The sequence below is a fragment of the Dasypus novemcinctus genome, chromosome 23 (genome assembly GCF_030445035.2).
Source record: "Dasypus novemcinctus isolate mDasNov1 chromosome 23, mDasNov1.1.hap2, whole genome shotgun sequence".
NCBI classification, from domain to species: domain Eukaryota; kingdom Metazoa; phylum Chordata; class Mammalia; order Cingulata; family Dasypodidae; genus Dasypus; species Dasypus novemcinctus.
The window spans coordinates 63,411,049-63,430,725 of record NC_080695.1 but is presented as its reverse complement, the minus strand read 5'-3'; the positions used below and the strand labels follow the sequence as shown (position 1 = coordinate 63,430,725).

The window sequence follows — 19,677 nt, the reverse complement described above, 5'->3', positions numbered from 1 at the left end:
TGCTTCCTAGGCAGGAAGACTTCAAGTCCATCATCCCTTAAGTGCAATTCCAAAATCCAAATCCAAATCCAAATCCAAATCTGAAATAATTTCTTTTTCTCCTTCTTCTTCTTCTTGCAGCAAATTCACTAGGTGAGGTACTCATGGTCTTCATTTGTGGCATTTAGTGAACAAATTCATACATTTTTTTCCACAGTTTATTCATACATAGGATTACCCACTGGGGATGCTATGAACAATAAAGGATGTATACTGTATAATCATTCAAAAATCAAAAATTCTGAATTCTGATACACAGTTCACCCTAAGGATTAGGAATAAGGGATTGTGGACCTGTAACAAATATTAGAATTTAGGAGGTGGAGAAGAGGGGAAGTGGGGGTTGGAGCCTGAAAAGCTCACCTTACCTCCACCCTATTTACCTGTCTAACAGATTCAGTAATTATTGCTGCATAGCAAGCCATCCCAGAATTTAGTGAGTTAACACTGCAATCATCTATGTAACTCATAAATCTGTTGCTATTCCGGGTCCCGCGGGGTTAGCATGCCTCTGCCCTAGGCAGCATTAGCTGGGGTGGTTCAAAAGGGGCCTGAGGATCCATTTCCAAGATGGCACCCACATGGCTGGCAAGCTGGGGCTGCTGTGGGCTGGGAACTCAGCCAAGAATGAGGGCCCGTTTCCCCTCCACATGGCCTTCCTCCAGGGCCGTCCAGCCTTCCTAACAGCACGGCAGCAGGGTGAGAGCCTGCAATGGAGAGAGAGGTTAATTGAGGGCCACCAGAGGACGGCAATTCCCCACAAAGCAAATGAGGGACCCCACCCCTCCCTCTCCACTGCTCCCGCTGAGGTTTGGTGGGTACTCGCATTAAAGCAAGTTGGCTTTATTGCTCACAGCACGACGGCCAACAGGAGCACAGCGATTCATCCATGTTAAGCCCAGAGCTGCCACCCTGCCTCCCCTCTCCAGCCCTTACCCCTTTTCCCTGCAGCTAGGCTCCTCTGGTGTTGCAAAAGTAACAACCCACAACCGAGGAGCAATTACACCTATCCCTGAACTACAGAGCCATGGAATTATCACATCCTCGCCCAAAAACTACAAAGGTACAAATTATTACAACCTAGCCCTGAGCTTTTGTAATCTAAACCCCACAATGAGTTGTAAAATCCCTCTTCTCCCCCTCCTTCAGGGCTGAAGTCTGTCCAGGTTCAGCCTACCTGCTAGGCTCACTCTTGTTAAAAACTTTACTTGGAGTGGCCCCGGCTCCTGATCTGATTTCCAAAAGGCCTCCCCTCCTTGGCTTCTCCTTGAACCTAATATCCACCACGGTAGGTCTCCCCGGAAGGCCTCTGCAGCAGAAGGGTGGGTGACACACACGACTCCACGTGCCTCACTTCAGACTCTCATGACTTCACATGCCCCAATTTGCGTTGGAGAAGAGTGACCCTAGGCCCCTGTGGCACGGCTCTCTTTATACCCATGGGAGGGGAATTTCCAGCCATGGTGCATGCCCTGGAGCACCTGCCAGAACCACAAGGCCAGGGTCTGAGGGGTATGACTAGGCAGTTCTCGTAAGAAGCTTCTGCCACACCTACGTGCAGTGCATCCCCAAGGTCATTGCCGGAAGCTAATTGGCAGGGGAGCAATGAGTATGTCCTAGACTACCCAGCAGCTTCCCAAGGGACAGGAACTGGATGTTGCCCATTTCTCAAGCATGGGCCCAGAAACTGGCACAGCATCACCGCTACCTTATTCAAGTGGTCAAATAGTCACAAATGACTAGTCACAGATGTTGGTAGGAGGGGTATCAGAGAATCCTGGGACTTCGATTTAAAACTGCTACACAACCCCTACTCATTTTTCAAGTAGAAGCTGCAACCCCATCCCTTGAAACAGTGCGAAGTGCTCCTTTGTGTTTACCTACAGCATGAGTGTAGAGAGAATTTCCTTTTCTACACAAATTTGAAGTATAATTCAGATCCAATAAAATGCTTCCATTTTAATGCTTCTAATTTCATGGGTTTTGACAAATGTATACATCTGACTAATCACCACCATCAAGATAGTACCCCCCAAATTTCCCTCATACCCAATTTAAGGAGCTGAGCTATCTTAAAGATCCCCATTTTGGAATCTTTTTTTTTTTTTTTTTGAGGGGGAAGGAGAAAAAGGGGAAGTGAGAGTTAAGAAAACTGCCGGTAGACTCCACTCTTCTGAATTATGGAAGTAGATGTAACTCTGTATTTATCAGCTACTGCTAACCACAAAAGTGTGGTAGCTTTGAGCATTCATATACTTTGCCTTACTAAAGAAGTTGGATAAAGTGAGAAATGACATGTGAGTCCCCACCTCTATGGGGACCATGTAAATCAGATCCTATCCCTGCCTGAGGAACTCCAATGGATTTCCACTGACTTCTGAATAAAATCCAAACTCCTTGCCCCAAATTAGAGAGCCCAACCGCGATCTGGCCTCCAGACCTACTCTGCTGTAGCCGCGTGGCCTTCCTTCAGTTTCTCTACTACCTTAGGACCTCTGTACTAGCCATTGCCCTTCTTGCCAGTCAGAAAGATTGCCAGTTTGAATGCCACCTCCTCAGAGAGGTTGTCCCAGAATTCCATCCCAATACATTCACTTCTTACAACATCGATATTAGAGCAAAAGACTCCCTGGCTGAACTGGGAAAGCAGAACAATCTGGATCTCATGCCTTTGATCTAGAGTGTCCTTCTACTGCATGTTTTGACAGTGACCATGTTAGCGAAATTTTAGCCTCTCTCAGGGCTAAGGATCCTGGTTCCATTTGTGTTACCAAGCAAGTGGGCTCATTGCCTGATGCTCACAGGAGTCAATGCCATGACAACAGGATTTCATGAAAAGAATGAGCTTTATTGTGAGGCAACCAAACATGGAGACAGGAGGCAAAACTCAAATCTGTCTCCCTGAGTCTAAAGAACTTAGGGTTTTTATGGGATTCAAACAAATGAAGGTGGAGATAGTGATGAAATTTAAGTTGGCATATACGGTTGGACCTTGTTTTACATGACCAGTACATTCCAAGACACTTCGCATAAGTTGAAAATTGCACATAATAATGAATCCCATTGTTTAATAATAAGTATTTCTTATACGAACATAGCAATCATACTTTTTAAAATACGTAAGGCAAATTACACTCTAGAAACAAAGTAAACCAAATTAATCATAGAAACAATTTAAACATTTTAAAATTCTCTCTTATGCAAGTGCCCCAACAGCCTGCCCCACCCCAAGGTTTCTACCCATCTACCAGGGGAAAAAATTGGCGGCAGTCAATGGGAGGTTGGGAAGGCACCTAACGATGGCCAGGCATCTGGCAGCATTGCCTGGAGACCCTGGCTGGGTCAGCATTCTGTCCCTCCTGTGTGCCCCTTGGCTGCCACCATGCTCCCTGGCTCTATACAGACTGCACATAATCGCAAACCACATTATTTAATAAGTGTTGTTGAAATGAACATACTGATCACATATTTTTTTGAACAAATAAGGTAAATAAACACTCTAGTAACAATAAGTAAACAAAATTAATCATAGAAATAATTTTTTAAAATTTTAATTCTCTCGGCCTTTATTTTTTCCAACTATCAATCATGTATACCTGAATTCGTATGTATTATCTCATGTAAAAATGAGGTCCTACTATACTGATTGGTTACTTATAGAACCATCTGAGTAGGAGGGGAAAGCCTTCCACAGCAGGTGTGGTGGCAGGGAGCATGCACAGAAGGACATCATGCTTATTCATATATCACACGATCTAAAAATGGAGTCCAGGAAGTGGATGTAGCTCAAGTGATTGAGCCCCTACCTGCCACATGGGAGGTCCAGGTTTCAGTTCCCTGTAACTCCTAAGGAAGACAGCAAGCTGACACAATGGGCAGGTGTGGCAAGTTGACACAACAAGATGACACAAGAGATACAAGAAGAAAAACATAATGAGAGCACAAGAAAGCATGGAGCAGAGGTTCTGGTATCTCCTAAAGAAGACAAGCAAGACAGTGAGCTGGTAACAGGAGACACAGGAGGAAAAGAATAATGGCAGACATAGCAAAGCAGGGAGTGGAGGTGGCTCAAGCAATTAGGTGTCTCCCTCCTTTACCAGAGGTCCTGGGTTCAGTTCTTGGTGCCTCCTAAAGAAACAAAGAATATGAACAGACACAGCAAGTGCAAACAACGAAGGGCTGGGGAGAAATAAATAAAATAAATCTTTTTAAAAATTAAAAATTAAAAAAATAAAAATAAAAATGCAGTCTGTAGTGTGAAGAGTGGGTGGAGATTTAGCAGGGCAGACTAATTTAGGTTACTTTCAGTCATAGTTAGTGGGGTATGCACAAGACCAGTGAACCTCTGAGAACTTGTTGAAACTAGTTAGGTCAAAATAAACAGGATAGAAAAGACCGGGCATGGGAGTATTCAGCTACTATAAACAAGTAAGGGTCAAGGGAAGAATCTTGTTACAACAATGGGTCTATAATAACAACTACAATAACAAGTAAGGGTCTAGGGAAACATCTAAGCATCTGGTTAAAACAATGAGTAGAAGTTAATAAGTCTTCTTACAGCTGTTTCAGTAGCTTGAGCAGTGCTCCAGTGCCAAGGGCAGTCACGCAGCAGTTTCTTTAGTGAAATGGAAGCTGCATCACATCAGGCAAACTGACCTCATGGTACTGAAATTGTCTGTTTACTTGTCTACATTAATATCAGATGACAGGGGAGTGGATGCAGCTCAAGTGGTTGAGCACGTGTTTCTCATGTATGAGGCCCCAGGTTTGGTACCTGGTGCCTCCTAAAAACACACAAACAAATGAAAAAAACAACTCTCACTGGGGACCAGATATGGCTCAGTGGTTGAATCCCTGCTTCCCATGGATGAGGACCTGGGTTCAGTCCCCAGTACCTCCTAAATATATAGGTGGTAGGTAGGTAGGTAGATGATAGATAGATAGATAGATAGATAGATAGATAGATAGATAGATAGATAGATAGATAGATAGATAGATAGATAGATAGATATCAGATGACAAATTCCTGAGGGCACTGTCAAAGAAAAATCTGCCCAGGATAATGTGAAACAGGCAAGGAGGACTTCATTCAGGGGCAACTACAGTAGGGGAGAGTAAAATTCTATGGAAACCAAGGACAGGCAGCCGTTTAACTGGTCCAGAAATTGACGGAGGAAAGTTTTCCTTCACAGTAACTGGGAACCTGGAGTCTGTCAGGGCAGGGAAGGAGGAGAGGGAGCTACCCAGTTGGGAGTCTTGCTCTGAAGTTGTTGTCCTTTTCTCCTTTTTTCCCCCTGCAGCCCAAGTTATCTTCCCCTGCATTCCCAAGGCTGCAAGAGTAGTTCCAAGGTAGTTGGGCAGGGGTGGAAATGGGTGGGCACTAGGAGTAAGGCTGGCAGTTTGGCGAAAGGAAACCTGACTTGGCTGCAGGGGCTGGGTCTTGTTCCCTGCAGCCCTGGCACACTGTAGGCGCTCAGTACATGCATGCTGAATGAATGGATGAAGAAATGAATGACAGTGTGTGAAGCCCATGTCAGCTGGTTCAGGCTTTGAGTTTCGTCCCAGCAAGAACCTTTACAGTTCCTCTCCTGGCCTTCTATCTAATTTCTAGGTGAGATCATTTGTCAGGTTTCCTTCCTATTTGGGCAGCATGGGTGGCACACCAGGTTAGGCAGAAGTGGCCATGGAATTGGAAAACTGAGGACACCAAAAGTCATCACAACTCATATATACAATAAAATATTGATGAGGTACTTTGCTTATTAAGCATAATTAGATAAACGAAAAGACCGACCAAAATAAGATAGAAAAACTTTAAAAAATTATACCTTCCTCTAACTTCAGTATGATAAATCTGCTCTGCTAATCTATGGTTAAAATAACCAAGCGTATCCACTTTTCTAAGACAGTTTCGGCTTTAAACATTCCATCACTTACCCCCAAAACCTAAAAATACCCTAAAAATTAGAGTATTGGGGGTAAATAGAGAATTTAACTTAAATTTACCTAAATAAACTACCGGCGAGAAAAGAGTAACCACAATATAACACCTGCCAGCCTGCTCTGCAGGGAGGTCAACGTGAGACGTCAGTCTGCCTTTGTCTCTGAGGGTTTTAGTTCCCTCTGGCCTCTCATGGTGCATGTCTCGCCACGCAGGGACATTCCAGTATGCACATATGTGATTGTTCACAGGGTGTTTATATGTTCTTTTTTTAAAATTTATTGAAATACATCACTCATACATAAACATACATAAACAATAAGTGTATAATAATTGTGAACTTACAAACCAAACATATATAACATCAAACTAACATATATAACATCTTACCCCACCACCAATAACATGCAGTGTTTTTAAACTTTTTTAACTAATGACTAAAGAACATTGTCAAAATATTACTACTAAACAAAGTAGTTTTCCCCTAACCAATCCTATTGTTATTATCTTTATATCATTCATATATGATCATGCATGAACAATTGAGTGTATAGTAAAGGTTGTGAACTTACAAAGCAAACATGCATAACATCATACAGGGGTCCCATCATCAGCCCTCCACCAACACCTTGCATTGTCATGAGACGTTTGTTACAAACTATGAAAGAACACTTTCAAAATCTTACTACTAATCATAGTCCTTATCTTACATTTGGTGTGTTTTCCCCCCAACCCACCCTATTATTATTTTTTAAATATATTTGTTATGACAGAAGTTGTAAACTTATAAAACAATCATGCACATGTTCAGAATTCCCAAACAACACCCCTCCATCAACACACCACAATGTGGTGTGTCATTTGCTACAGATAAAATAATATCATCTGATTGTTACCATGTCCATAGTGTACATTTGGCTCACATTTTTCATACTGCCTCAGTATCAACACAGTACATCTTTTGCATAGATGCAAGATTATATTACTACTAACCACAGTCCATAGGTCACTCCAGCTGTATTTTTCCCATGCTTCTCCACATTCCCATCACCCTGCAGTAGTGATATACATTTGATCTAGCTAACAAAGGACACTCTTGCATCTGTACCATCAACCACAATTCTCACCCACCTCTTGGTTTACTGTACTATCCAGTTCCTAGATTATTCTTAAGCATTCTATCAATTGGCATTTATATAACTAGACTACCATTTTCAGTCACATCCCCATTTATAAACTAGCTGTTACTCACTGTGTGTTACCATCCATTCTACACATTTCCACACTTTTACAGTAAAGCTAATTAAAACTTCTACATATATTAAACATCAGTAGTCCATCTCAGTCATTCTATTATCTCCATTAATGATCCACCACCTACCACCAGATCTTGAAGATATATTCCTACAATTTCATCTAGAAGTTTCATGGTTCTTGCTTTTATTTTTAGGTTTTTGATCCATTTTGAGTTAATTTTTGGATAAGGTGTGAGATAGAGGTCCTCTTTCCTTCTTTTGGCTATGGATATCCAGTTCTTTCAGCACCATTTTGCTGTATGACTCTTCTGCCTGATGGGTTTGACAGGCTAGTCAACAAACACTTGACCATACATGGACGGTCTGTTTCTGAGCCATCAATTTGATTCCCTTGGTCTATGTGTCTGTCTTTATGCCAGTACCATGCTGTTTTACCACTATAGCTTGGCAGTATGATGTAAAGTTCGGAGATGAGGGTTCAGTTTTCCTTTTTATGATGTTTCTGGCTATTCGGGACTCCTTACCCTTCCAAATAAATTTAATGATCGTGTTTTCAATTTTTTCTTTAACGCTGGTGTTATTTTTATTGGGATTGCATTAAATCTGTATATCAATTTGAGTAGAACTGACATCTTAATGATATTTAGTCTTCCAATCCATGAACATGGAATGTTCTTCCAGTTATTTAGGGGGTTAGGGTTCTTTTATTTGTTTTAACATTGAGTAGCAGTTTTCTGAATACAAGTGCTTTATACCATTGGTTAAGTTTATTCCTGTCTATTTGAGTTTTATCTGTCATATTTTATTTTCACCACTCTTTTGACACTTTTAGTTACTTTTATTGATATAATTGTCATTTCTAGACTCTCTTCCAGGCCTCTCTCTCCTGTCTTTTCTTTTCAGGTTCTAGCACACCCTTTAGTATTTCCTGAAATTCTGGTCTCTTGCTTAGAAATTCTCTCAGTTTGTTTATCTGTGAATATTCTAATTTTGCTCTCATTTTTGAAAGTCAGTCTTGCTGGATATAAGATTCTTGGCCAGAAGTTTTTCTCTTGTAGTATCTTAAATACCCTATATATCAGACCACTTTCTTCTTGCCTCCATGGTTTCTGGTGAGAAATCAGCACTTAATCTTATTGGCTATCCCTTATATGTTATGCATGGCTTTTCTCTGGCTGCTCTCAGAATTCTCTCTTTGACTTTGGCCTTTGACATTCTGATGATATGTGTCTTGGAGTTGTTCTATTTGGATTTTTTCAGATGGGAGTATGTTGTGCTTTTTGGACAGGGATATCTATGTCCTTCAATAGGGTAGGGAAATTTTCTACCATTATTTCTTTAAATATTCCTTCTTTCCCTTCTCTTTTCCTTCTGGGACACCCATGACACATATGTTTGAATGTCTTTTGGTGTCATTTAGTTCCCTGAGACCTTGTTCAGTTTTTTCCATTCTTTTCTTCATCTGTTCTTTTGTATGTTCACTCTCAGAGCCCATTTCTTCAAGCTCATCGATCCTTTCTTCTGCCTCCTCAAATCTGCTATTATATGATTCCAATGTTTTTTAAATTTCATTTATTGCAACTTTCATTCCCATAAGATCTGCTGTTTTTCCATATGCTTTCAAATTCTCCTTTGTGCTCATCCAGTGTCTCCTTAATACCCTTAATCTCTTTAGCCATCTCATTGAATTTATTAAGGAGATTTATTTGAACATCTATAATTAGTTGTCTCAGCTCCTTTATGTTATCTGGAGGCTTATTATCTTCCTTTACTGGGCCATAGCTTCCTGTTTCTTGGTGTGGATTGTAATTTTTGGTTTGTGTCTTCGCATCTGGCTTCCTAGTGTATTTATTCTGGGTGCAGTTTTTCTCTTTAGTTTAGGCCTTCCTGTTGTTTCTCCTTTGCTGTTTGTGCAGTAGGAGCTAAGCATGTAGTTGGTGCTGTAAGCTGTGGAACCTCAAGCTGCCCTCATTACACCAGGGACCAACTTTCTCCTTTGCCGGGAGTAGGGACAGAGTCACAGCTATGTGGAAAAATCCACATGCAGGCCTAGACTGTAGTTACCCAGAGAGACTGATGAAGCTTTACATCCCTTTCTTCCCTGCCTGGGGCGAGGATGGAGCTGCAGGTGGGGGCAGCAATTTATGCAGTGCAGGTCCAAGATGACCTCAGTTGCCCTGGTAGACTTCTGATTTTCAGTCTATGGCAGCCAAAGTTACCTGCAGTTACCTATATAGGCCAGTGAAGGGCTCCTCAGCCTCCCCCCCACCAGAGATGGGGCTGAAGCCTAGACAGGCTGCAGACTGATCTGCATGAAAGAAACTGGTTCCTGTGGACACTGAGAGTTTCAGTTGGCCCGGTCCCCTCAGGCTGGGGGCAGAGTCAGAAAGGTGGCTACTGGCCTCCTGACTTGGGCTGGTTCACATACACACAACCCGCCCCACCTCCCGTTCCCAGGGTTATCTCTCAGCCAGCCAAGTCTACCAATCAGTAGCCGAAACTGGCAGCCAATTCCCATCACAGAACAGCTCCTGGGGCGGCTTGTGACGCGAGTAGGATAGTCACTGGCTTCCATGGCTGGGCTGGTAATTTCCCGGAGAAGCTGGCACAGGTCCCCACAGCTTCCTTCCTGTTGGAGGTGGCACTGGGGCCTAGGCTAGACCTGCAATATGATCTGGATGGGAAGAAGCTGGTCTTCATGAGCACTGGGATTTTCAGTCCACCCTGCTTCCCCTCCTGCCAGGTGTGGAGTTAAGACAGCGGCTCCTGGCTCTTTCTGACTTGGACAGGCTCAAGCTTTAGCTGTTTTCACGATTATACTGTAGCCCACTGAGTTTCCTCATCAATAGCTGAAATTTGTGCCCAACCGTCTCTTCCTCCCCCGTTTTTGGGAAGTGGAGCTTTCGATTCCAGCCATGGAACAGCTCCCGAGCTGGCTTGTGCCTCCAGTGGAGGAAGGGAACTGGCCTCCGTGGCATGAAGCTGCTACTTATGAGCCTTCTCTGCAGATGGGCAGCCTCCTCCTTCCACTCCTTCAAGGACATTGCAGGATGCTCTTCTGGCCTCCTGGAGCCCCCAAACAGGTGCTTCAGCTAGCTCCAGAGAGCTGGGTGTTTGCTAACTGCCCTGTAGCAGGAGCTGACTCTAGGAGCGCCTTACTCAGCCGCCATCTTGCTGGTTGTCTATTTATGTGTTCTTTTAAAACATCCTTGCTTTCTTTAATGACTGCATAATGGCCACCACTGACACCATGCATTCTTTTTTGTTTAATTTTTTTATTAGAGAAATTGTGGGTTTGCAGAACAATCATGCATAAAATACAGGATTCCCATATACCACCCCACCACCAACACCTTGCATTGATGTGATGTGGAACATTTGTTACAGTTGATGACAGGAATTTTTTTACTGTACTTTTTCTTAAAACTGTAATTGCCTTTGTTACAATTGATGAAAAATAGAAAGAGTACTATTAACTGTTTTCCAAAGTGCTTATACCATTTTATGTTCCTGCCTACAGTGCATGAGAATCCATTACTACATATCCTCATCAACACTTAGTGTTGTCAGTCTTTTTCATTTTTGCCATTCTAGAGGGCATGGAGTAGCATCTTATTATGGTTTTATTTGGCATTTCCCTTATGACTAACTGTGTTGAGGATGTTTTCAGGTGCTTATGGCACATCCCTAGGCCATTCCTACATGAAGCAGAATAAGTTAACTTCAATACAGAGACAAAAAAAGTTTCAGTTTAAACGTTACCCATAATGAAGTTCAGAGGTGTGACAAACCCCTTACCCAGTTCTTGCAAATATTTATGCAATTTCTACCATTCAGAGTGACAATATGACACAGCTACAGACCTCCACTCAGGCTGCTCAGCAACATGGATGTAGATTAGAACAAGCAACTCCCTTTTCCTTTCCTGTTGCCTTCACCATCACATACTTAGACCAACACATGCAGCAACACGAGGTTTGACATTACACAAATATTCCACTTAAACATGTTTATAAGTTTAAGTGAAATCATTTTTAAAAGTTTATGTGTGGCCCAAATATTGTCATATTCCAAACATATTTCAGAAATTGATCTCTTATCTTGAAAGAATCTTAAATGCAAAGATTTTTTTGCCATGTATGTCTTGCATTTAATCAGCTGAAGATGCATCAGAATTTTTTTTTAAGACATATGTTTTTCATTCCCCTCCCCCAGGATGGCTCCCTTGTCTGTCTGTTCATTGTCTGCTCACTATGTCTGCTTGTCTTCTCTAGGAGGTGCCAGGAACTGAACCTGGGACCTTCCACATCGGAGGTAAGTGCCCAACTGCCTGAGCCACATTCGCTCCCGCTGGCTGTGTCGTCTGCTGGTTGCAGCATTTCTGGTTGTGGCATCTGCTGGTTGCAACATCTGCTCATTTTCTTTAGAAGGCACTAAGAACTGTACCTGGGACCTCCCATGTGGGAGGCAACTTCTTGAGCCACATCTGCCCTGCATCAGAATTCTTAAAGAAAAAATTCAGACTTCTTTAAAGATGTGGGCTTTCACAGGAGTGATAGAAGAGATTTTTGTCAGAGTTAACTTATAAAAAAGAAGAATGACTATAAATCATGTTTTTTTAAAAGGAAAAAAAGGAATTAAAATATGTGAATTCTTAAGAGGCACTCCAAGACCATGAAGTGAGGCAGTTTTGAATAAAAAACAACCTGAAGCAGGAAGCTGTGAGGCTGAGCAAGTGGGGCATGTGATCACACTTGTCATGTGGTTGAACTTGACATGTTCTGGAACTGGACGCCATGCCTCCGCTGAAGGCCTGTTCTAAGTTGCTCTTGTTGTTCCTGCCACAGGCCTGGCGTAGGCTAAGGATGGGCTGCTCCTTCAGTCCCAGTTCCAGGAGCGGAAAGACTCATCCAGCAGGAACAGCCGCCACTGACCTGCAACACGTGAACAACTCCAGAAAGCAAGGGACTGGCCTTTCTTGTTGGACATCACTGAGGTGTTGGGGTGTCATTTCTAAACATTTTTCCCCAAATTTTTGAATATGGGCTTTACAGAAATCTGAAAAACACAAGAAGTAAAGAAGTTAAAACCATCCACAATCACAAGCAGTTTACAGTTTGATGTGTCCTTTGAGATCTTGTGTGTAGGCCCATAATTAAGCATATACTTTTAGGTGGGTGACGTTAAACAATATGTATCATACGTTTTCACTCATTGGAATATATACCAATCAACTCAATGTCCCAAAGTCATGAGTATGTTGATAACCAAGAATGCACTACACCATGTTGTTCCCGGGGCGCTGGGTGGGAGCAGCTGGAACCTGAGCCACGCGGCGCCGCCGTCGCCTCCTGCCCGCCCCGGCCCGGAGCCTCTCTGTCCCCAGCGCCCCTGGACGGGCCGGCCCCGAGCACCTGGGCTGTCCTCCACGGGGCCGCGAGGGTTCTGGAATCAAAGATCTTGTGATATACAATGGCAGGAAAGCCATCGCTTTTTAAAGTAATTCTCCCTGGAGATGGTGGAGTTGGAAAGAGTTCTTTTATGAACAGATACGTAACAAATAAATTTGATGCCCAGCTGTTCCACACAATAGGTGTGGAATTTTTAAATAAAGAATTGGAGGTGGATGAACATTTTGTTACCAGGCAGACTTGGGACACAGCTGGTCAAGAGCGTTTCAGAAGCCTGAGGACCCCTGTTTACAGAGGTTCTGACTGTTGCCTGCTTTTAGTGCTGATGATTCTCAAAGCTTCCAGAACTTGAGTAACTGGAAGAAAGAATTCATCTGTTACGCAGATGTGAAAGAGCCTGAAAGCTTTCCTTTTGTGGTCTTGGGTAACAAGGTTGATATAAGTGATCAGCAAGTGTCTGCAGAAGAAGCTGAAGCCTGGTGCAGGGATAACAGCGACTATCCTTACTTCAAAACAAGTGCAAAAGATGCCACTAATGTCACAGCAGCCTTTGAGGAAGCAGCTCGAAGAGTTCTCACTACTGAGGATAGGTCAGAGCCCTTGATTCAGACAAAAACGATCAATCTTCACAGGAAGCCCAGGCCTAGCTCATCTTGCTGTTGATTGTCATGGAGATTGCTGGTGCATTCTAACCAGTTCACATATACAAACAAATTAAAGATAAGGGTGGATAAGAGAATTAGGCAGGGTATCCTCTACTAATAAAACGAAACTAACGTATATTGCTGCTTCCTCAGTGGGTGGGAGAAGGGGACACATCCTCTCTGGAAGGAATCTATTTACTGAATAATGGCACCTGAATTTATACATGGTAAACGTTATCTAATAATGTTTCTTTAATTTAAATATGTAAGATACAGAGCTAATAAATGAGGTGGCCAAGACTCTAATTATGATTAAAACAAAAACTTGAAAAGTCTAGTAGTTGGGTGGTTTTTCCAGGAAAATGGGGAGCAACTTTTTATATATGTATATTTTTATGTAATTAGCATTCCATTCTGGTTAAGAGAAAGTTTCCTAAAGCAATAATGTTAGATATTAACAAGTAAAGTTTTTTCTTTTTTTTCCCCCTCATTTTATTTTTAAAGAAGCTTTAGATTACATAAATGATACTTTGAAAATATAGGGGGATTCCCATATACCCCACTCCTCCCCCTGCCATACTGTTCCCCACTAATGACATCTTTCATTAGTGTGGTACATTTATTACAATTGACGAAGCCGTATTGAAGCATTGCTACTAACCATGGACTATAGTTTAAATTATAGTTTACATTTTGCAACTGCACATTTTTATAGGTTTTGACAAAATGTATAATGGTCTGTATCTGTCATTGCAGTGTCATTCAGAACAACTCCAATGTCCCCAAAATGCCTCATGTTACACATATTCTTCCTCAGGTAAATTTTTGAGTATTTGTCCAAGTAGAAAGGGATACCCAATAGTGCATCTCCCTACCTAATTATAGGGCAAGTATAGCCAGAAGTTAGACCCACAAAGCCAACCAGTCCATCAGGAGGCAAATAAGCCAGCACTCTGAGCCATCACATTCCTTCAGTGGAACAACTGGCCATTCATTTTTTCATGGAAAAGTTATTCAGTCCCACTTAGAATGGGGTAGATCACCTACTGGGCTTGGCTGAGTGGAGATATCTCGCTGCTCCATGCAAACGGGAGCATTTCCATGTAAAATTCTGCAGCCTGTTGTTGTAGAATTTGAGAGCTGTTTAATTATTTGCGTATAGAAAGGCCAGGACTCAGGAATGATTTTGAGAAGGAAAAATGGCTTATTGACAGCCGGCCAGACTCGGGAGCTTTCTGTTGCAAACCCGTGCCCGGAACAAGATTTTCAAATTCCTTTTATACAGGGTGGGGAGTCAAATGGTGCTTTTTCAAAGAAAACTACTTTCTTTGTTAGTTAAGTCTTTGCCTGAGTACCAGGTAGGTTTTGAATTAACATATTGCCCACAGCTCAGGTGAGCTTGAATTAGCATCTTGCCCACATTCTGTCTGGATGCAACCTTGAATACACATTCAGTCTTACATCTTTTCTGAACATTCAAAGCCCATATCACTTAACTGGATGTCTAGAGATTAGGCACACTTGGATACAGAATTAGATGATTTTGAATTTATGCACAGGCTATATTATAGTTCCTATTCGAGGCCAAGTCCAAGTTCCCTTAAGTTTCGGCATCACCACCATCAGAGTTTCCCTGGACTGACTGATGTGTATACAGAGTTTGCATTGCTAAATGGCCTCCCGGGACTGGAGTCGTTGCCATGGTCACCAAGACCAGGACTGCAGCCTCTTACCATCCCACACCCACAAGTCAGGACAGACAGCTTAGGTTAAGGTTATCTCTGAAGAGACAAAGAGCATCCCACCCATAGCCCACATCACTGTAGGCTAATCTTGCCCATCTCAGGTTGAAGTATACACTGGGGAGACCTGAAAATAATCTTCTAGTTTAGAAACTCTATACTTTCCATTAGTAGTCATATAATTAAACTTGTTATATTATAAATCTGGTACAGGGAGTCTCAACACACAGGTGGAGGTTCTGTGCACGTGTGAGTTAGGACCACAGACCAGGGTCACAGACCCTGGAATAGCAGGAAGGCACAGGTGATGGTGGTATAGGAGAGGCTACAACTCTCCAGTCTGACCATCAATCAGGGGCAAAAGAGCCCAGGGCAAATCAGTGCTTCCAGCAGTCAGCAAATAGCTACAAACACAACAGTCATTTTTCTGATGAAGGGCAACTGCTGCTGCAATCCATTTTAAAAAGATATCACCTTCATAGACTATGATAGGAGGAAAAGGAAAAGAATGCTAATTCCAGATTTGCACGACAAAAAAAGCAGCTAGGTCAGCAGTGGGGGAGCATGAGGAGGAAGTGTCTTTTTCTACTTTTTCTCCTAGGGAAGCTGACTTAATGTGCAAGTAGTGAATCCACAGCCTAATGCCCTGTAGTGTTAGAGAAGAGTGGGTAGTTAATAATACAGCATAAGGTCCTTCCCATTTAGGGATGAGCTGGTCATCAGGGTGCTTATTCTTCTAGGTTTTTAATAATACCAGACCTCCTGGTTTATAATGATATAAGTCCAGTCTGTAGGGAAAGTTGATTACTTGCAAATTCAGAAATCATTTTTGGGAAGTGGATGTGGTTCAAGCAACTGGGCTCCCGTCTACCATAGAGGAGATGCAGGGTTTGATACCTGGGGCCTCATGGTAAGGGCAGGCTGATTTGCGTGGCAAGCTGGCCTGAGCAGAGAGCTGGTGGCCTACATGGAGTGCTGGCCTGTGCAGGAGCCCTGGCAGTAAGGTGATGCAATGAAAAGAGACACAAAGTAGAGAAAATAATAAGCACAGCAGACCAGGGAGCTGAGGTAGCACAAGAGAATGAGCACCTCTCTCCCACTCCAGAAGGTCCCAGGATTGGTTCCCGGAGCCACCTAATGAGAATACAAGCAGATACAGGAAAACACACAGCGAGCGGACACGAAGAGCAGGAAAAAAATATATCATTTTTATAATATTTCTTAGGGAAATGACTGCATCTTTCTGCACTTTATCATACATAATTTGTATAGACATATTCCCAGTTATATTTTTGAGGAAAGGCCTCCCATAAGTCATTTCAAAAGGCCATAAACCTACGCTTCTAGGGGCAACCTGAATTCTGAGAAGGGCAATAGGCAACACTTTGTCCCAAGTGAGGTTAGTTTCCTGACATATTTCAGCAATAGTTTTCTTCAAAGTACAATTCATCTTTTCAGTTTTTCCAGTCAACTGCTGTCTCCATGATGCATGTCACTTCCAATTAATTCCAAGTGCCTTTGAAACTTCTTGAGTTATTTTTTAAACAAAGGCACTGCCAGTATCGTTTTGAATGAAGAATAGGACCCCAAATCTAGGTATTATTTCCTTTAACAAAACTTTTGTGACTTCAGTTGCTCTTTCCATGTGAGGAAGGCATCTACTGTCCTAAAAACGTATCAGCCCATACTTGAAGCCTGCAGAAGCCCCTGGCTGCCCAGGGCTCCGCCGTAGTCTCTCTAACAACCTTTTCCAGAGGAAAAACCTCTAGCTTTGCATCCCTGCTGTCAGAATGGGTCTGCTAGTCTTTGGGTTATTTCTGTGACATAAAAACACATTTGTCTCTAATCCATGCTGCAAAGGCCGCCTTTCCACAGTGGGTTCCTTGGTGCAAATATGATAGTAGAGGTTCCACTATTTTTTCTGGTAACAAAACCACTGTAGCCATCCTTCTTCTGACTTGACATTAAATCCCCATTCTTTAGCTCTGTGCAGATCTTTTGGTTCACAGGATGGGTAAATGAGGAGAAGTCTAAAGTTGGGATCAGAGCTAATTCTCTCAGGTCCTGAACTTTGAACTGTGCCAGTGCAGCCTCTTTTGCTGCCAAATCAACTTTCGTATTCCCTTTTACTAAATAGCGGGTAGACCCTTGGGCCTTGGGCTGTGCATTACCCCTTCTTCTATGGGAAGCAATACAGTTTCTAGCAGAACTAGTCTCTGGGTATTTAGCCTCTTTATTATTGATGGTCAAAAGCCCTCTTTCCTTCCAAACTGCACCATGGTGCTATGGAAAAGCATAGTGAGAGTCCGTGTACACATTTACTTTCTTACCTTGTCTGATAACCAAGGCTCAGTTCAGGGCACCACAGCGTATCCAGCTCGTCGATGTCCATGATTCTTAAAACTGCTCCTGGGAAGCGGACTTGGCCCAGTGGATAGGGCGTCCATCTACCACATGGGAGGTCCATGGTTCAAACCCGGGCCTCCTGACCCGTGTGGAGCTGGCCCACGCGCAGTGCTGATGCGCTCAAGGAGTGCCGTGCCATGCAGGGGTATCCCTGCATAGGGGAGCCCCACGCGCAAGGAGTGCACCCCGTAAGGAGAGCCGCCCAGTGTGAAAGAAAGCACAGCCTGCCCAGGAATGGCGCCGCACACACGGAGAGCTGACACAACAAGGTGACACAACACAAAGAAACACAGATTCCCATGCCACTAACAACAGAAGCGGACAAAAAAGATCACACAGCAAACAGACACAGAGAACAGAAAAACTGGGGTGGGGAAGAGGGGAAAAGGGAGAGAAATTTAAAAAAAAAACAAAACTGCTCCTGTCCAGGAACATCTCCAACTCAGATGCTTTTAAAGGGATGTCCCCCATGTCTGGTGGACTAGAGAACACCTACTCACTCACCTGAAGACAGTCACACAAAGCAGGTCCACTGGATTCTGGTAACAGCATAGCTGCATTTAGAATGATAGAACCGAAGAGACACACATTTGGATTATCCAACAATATAGCCTATTATTTTCCTAGCCTGCCAGCAATCAGCCACTAACCCTTTTGCTCGAGTAGGGAGAACACACTCTATGTGGGGCGTGCACTGTAACTTCTTGGCCCAAGGGAAACTTTGCAGCTTCATGCTGAACACTGCAGGTAGCAGCCACAGCCCAAAGGCAAGGGGGCCAACCCTGCACATCAAATTCAGTTTCTTTGAGAAGTAAGCCTTTGACACTCTCCCAAAATTTGTGTGAGAACACCAAGCCCTATGCCTTGTGTTTCATGTATGCACAGGTCAAGAGGTTTACACATATCAGACAGTCCCAAAGCTGGAGCAGTGCTCAGCTTTTCCCTAACCTGGTGAAAGGCCTGATTGCGTTCTCCAGTCCACCCAAGGGCTTCTCTGTCTGAGCCCTGCACAGCATTATACAAGGGTTTGGCAGCAAGTCCAAAGTTGGGGGTCCAGATGTGGCTAAAGCCCACCACTGCAATTGCATCTTCATTTTAGGGACAGAAATAGTCACCAGGGCTTGGTGTCTATCAGGCAGCAGGGTCCTCTGGCCCTGGGAGAGCAAACACCCTAGGTATTTGACACAGGATCTAGTCATTTGAGCCTTTGAGATACCTTGTATCCCCTGGAATTTAGAAAATTCAAAATTCTAATGGCATTTGCATCTGAATCTTCTGCAGTTTCACGGGCTATTATTATGTTATCTACATATTGGTGTAAGATGCCTCTATGCAATTGCACATCACCTATATCTTTAGTTAAGACTTCCCCAAAAAGAGTGGGAGAATTCTTAAACCCTTCTGGTGAAACAGTCCATGTTAACTTGTTCTTTAGTTTTCCTGTCTGAGTCTTCCCATTCAAAGACAAATATTTCCTTGACACAAAAACCATGGATAGGCAAAAGAAGGCATCTTTTAAGTCCAATACAGAGAACCATTTAAAATTTCCAGTTAAAGTGATTAACATATTGATTTGGAAAAATTTCTACATCCTATCTTTTTCTTTTCTTTTTTCCTAATTATTGAGCTTCTCTTCACAAGAGTCTTAGATAACAGTAATTCATATATACAATATACAGTACTCCCACACATCCACCATAAAACCTTTTCCCTTTCACAGCGATAATCTTTTAACTTATTCGTATCATATTTACTGAAACTGATGTACAGATTCCGAAACAATAGCTTTCAAACAAGGTGACATCTGTGCTTACAATGTGGTCCATACTTTAGGATATACAGTTTTCTAAATTTTTTAGTTATCCTATGTTTTACATTATGGTTTACATTATTAGTCTGTCGTCCCCTATATGTTTTTGTGTAATATTATGTTTTATATTCATCCTCGTGTACTCTTGCGAAACTCTTCTCTTGCCCCCACATTTACCTTGGTTCCATCCCTTCAACATCCATTTTCCCCAACCCTTGGGGCCCACAGCGACAGCCAAACTCCATTTCCCGAGGAGCCACGTCTAGAGATACTTGCAACAGTGTTCAGGGCCTGACTTTCTCAACTGCCCTAATGCCCTGGGAGCTACCCTTTCTCTCGAGAGATACAGTTCTCAATCAATACTTACTCTAGATCTAACCTTTAAACTCATCGCTATATTCCATTTTACTAGTAAGGGAACCTGACAT

At 42.8% G+C, this 19,677-nt stretch overlaps 1 long non-coding RNA gene and 1 pseudogene across 1 annotated transcript in view; one reads left to right on the top strand and one right to left on the bottom strand.

Annotated features, from left to right (window-relative positions):
• Positions 1 to 6,241: 6,241 nt before the first annotated feature.
• LOC111764700 (uncharacterized) overlaps positions 6,242 to 19,677 on the bottom strand; it is a 30,853-nt gene continuing 17,417 nt past the window's right edge. The window contains exons 3-5 of the long non-coding RNA XR_002797250.2: positions 17,944 to 17,993; positions 17,364 to 17,480; positions 6,242 to 12,294 (exon numbers count right to left, since the gene is read on the bottom strand). This is a non-coding gene — a long non-coding RNA (uncharacterized lncRNA). The remainder of the gene's footprint in view (positions 12,295 to 17,363; positions 17,481 to 17,943; positions 17,994 to 19,677) is intronic.
• LOC101414229 (ras-related protein Rab-9A-like) lies at positions 12,642 to 13,341 on the top strand (annotated as a pseudogene).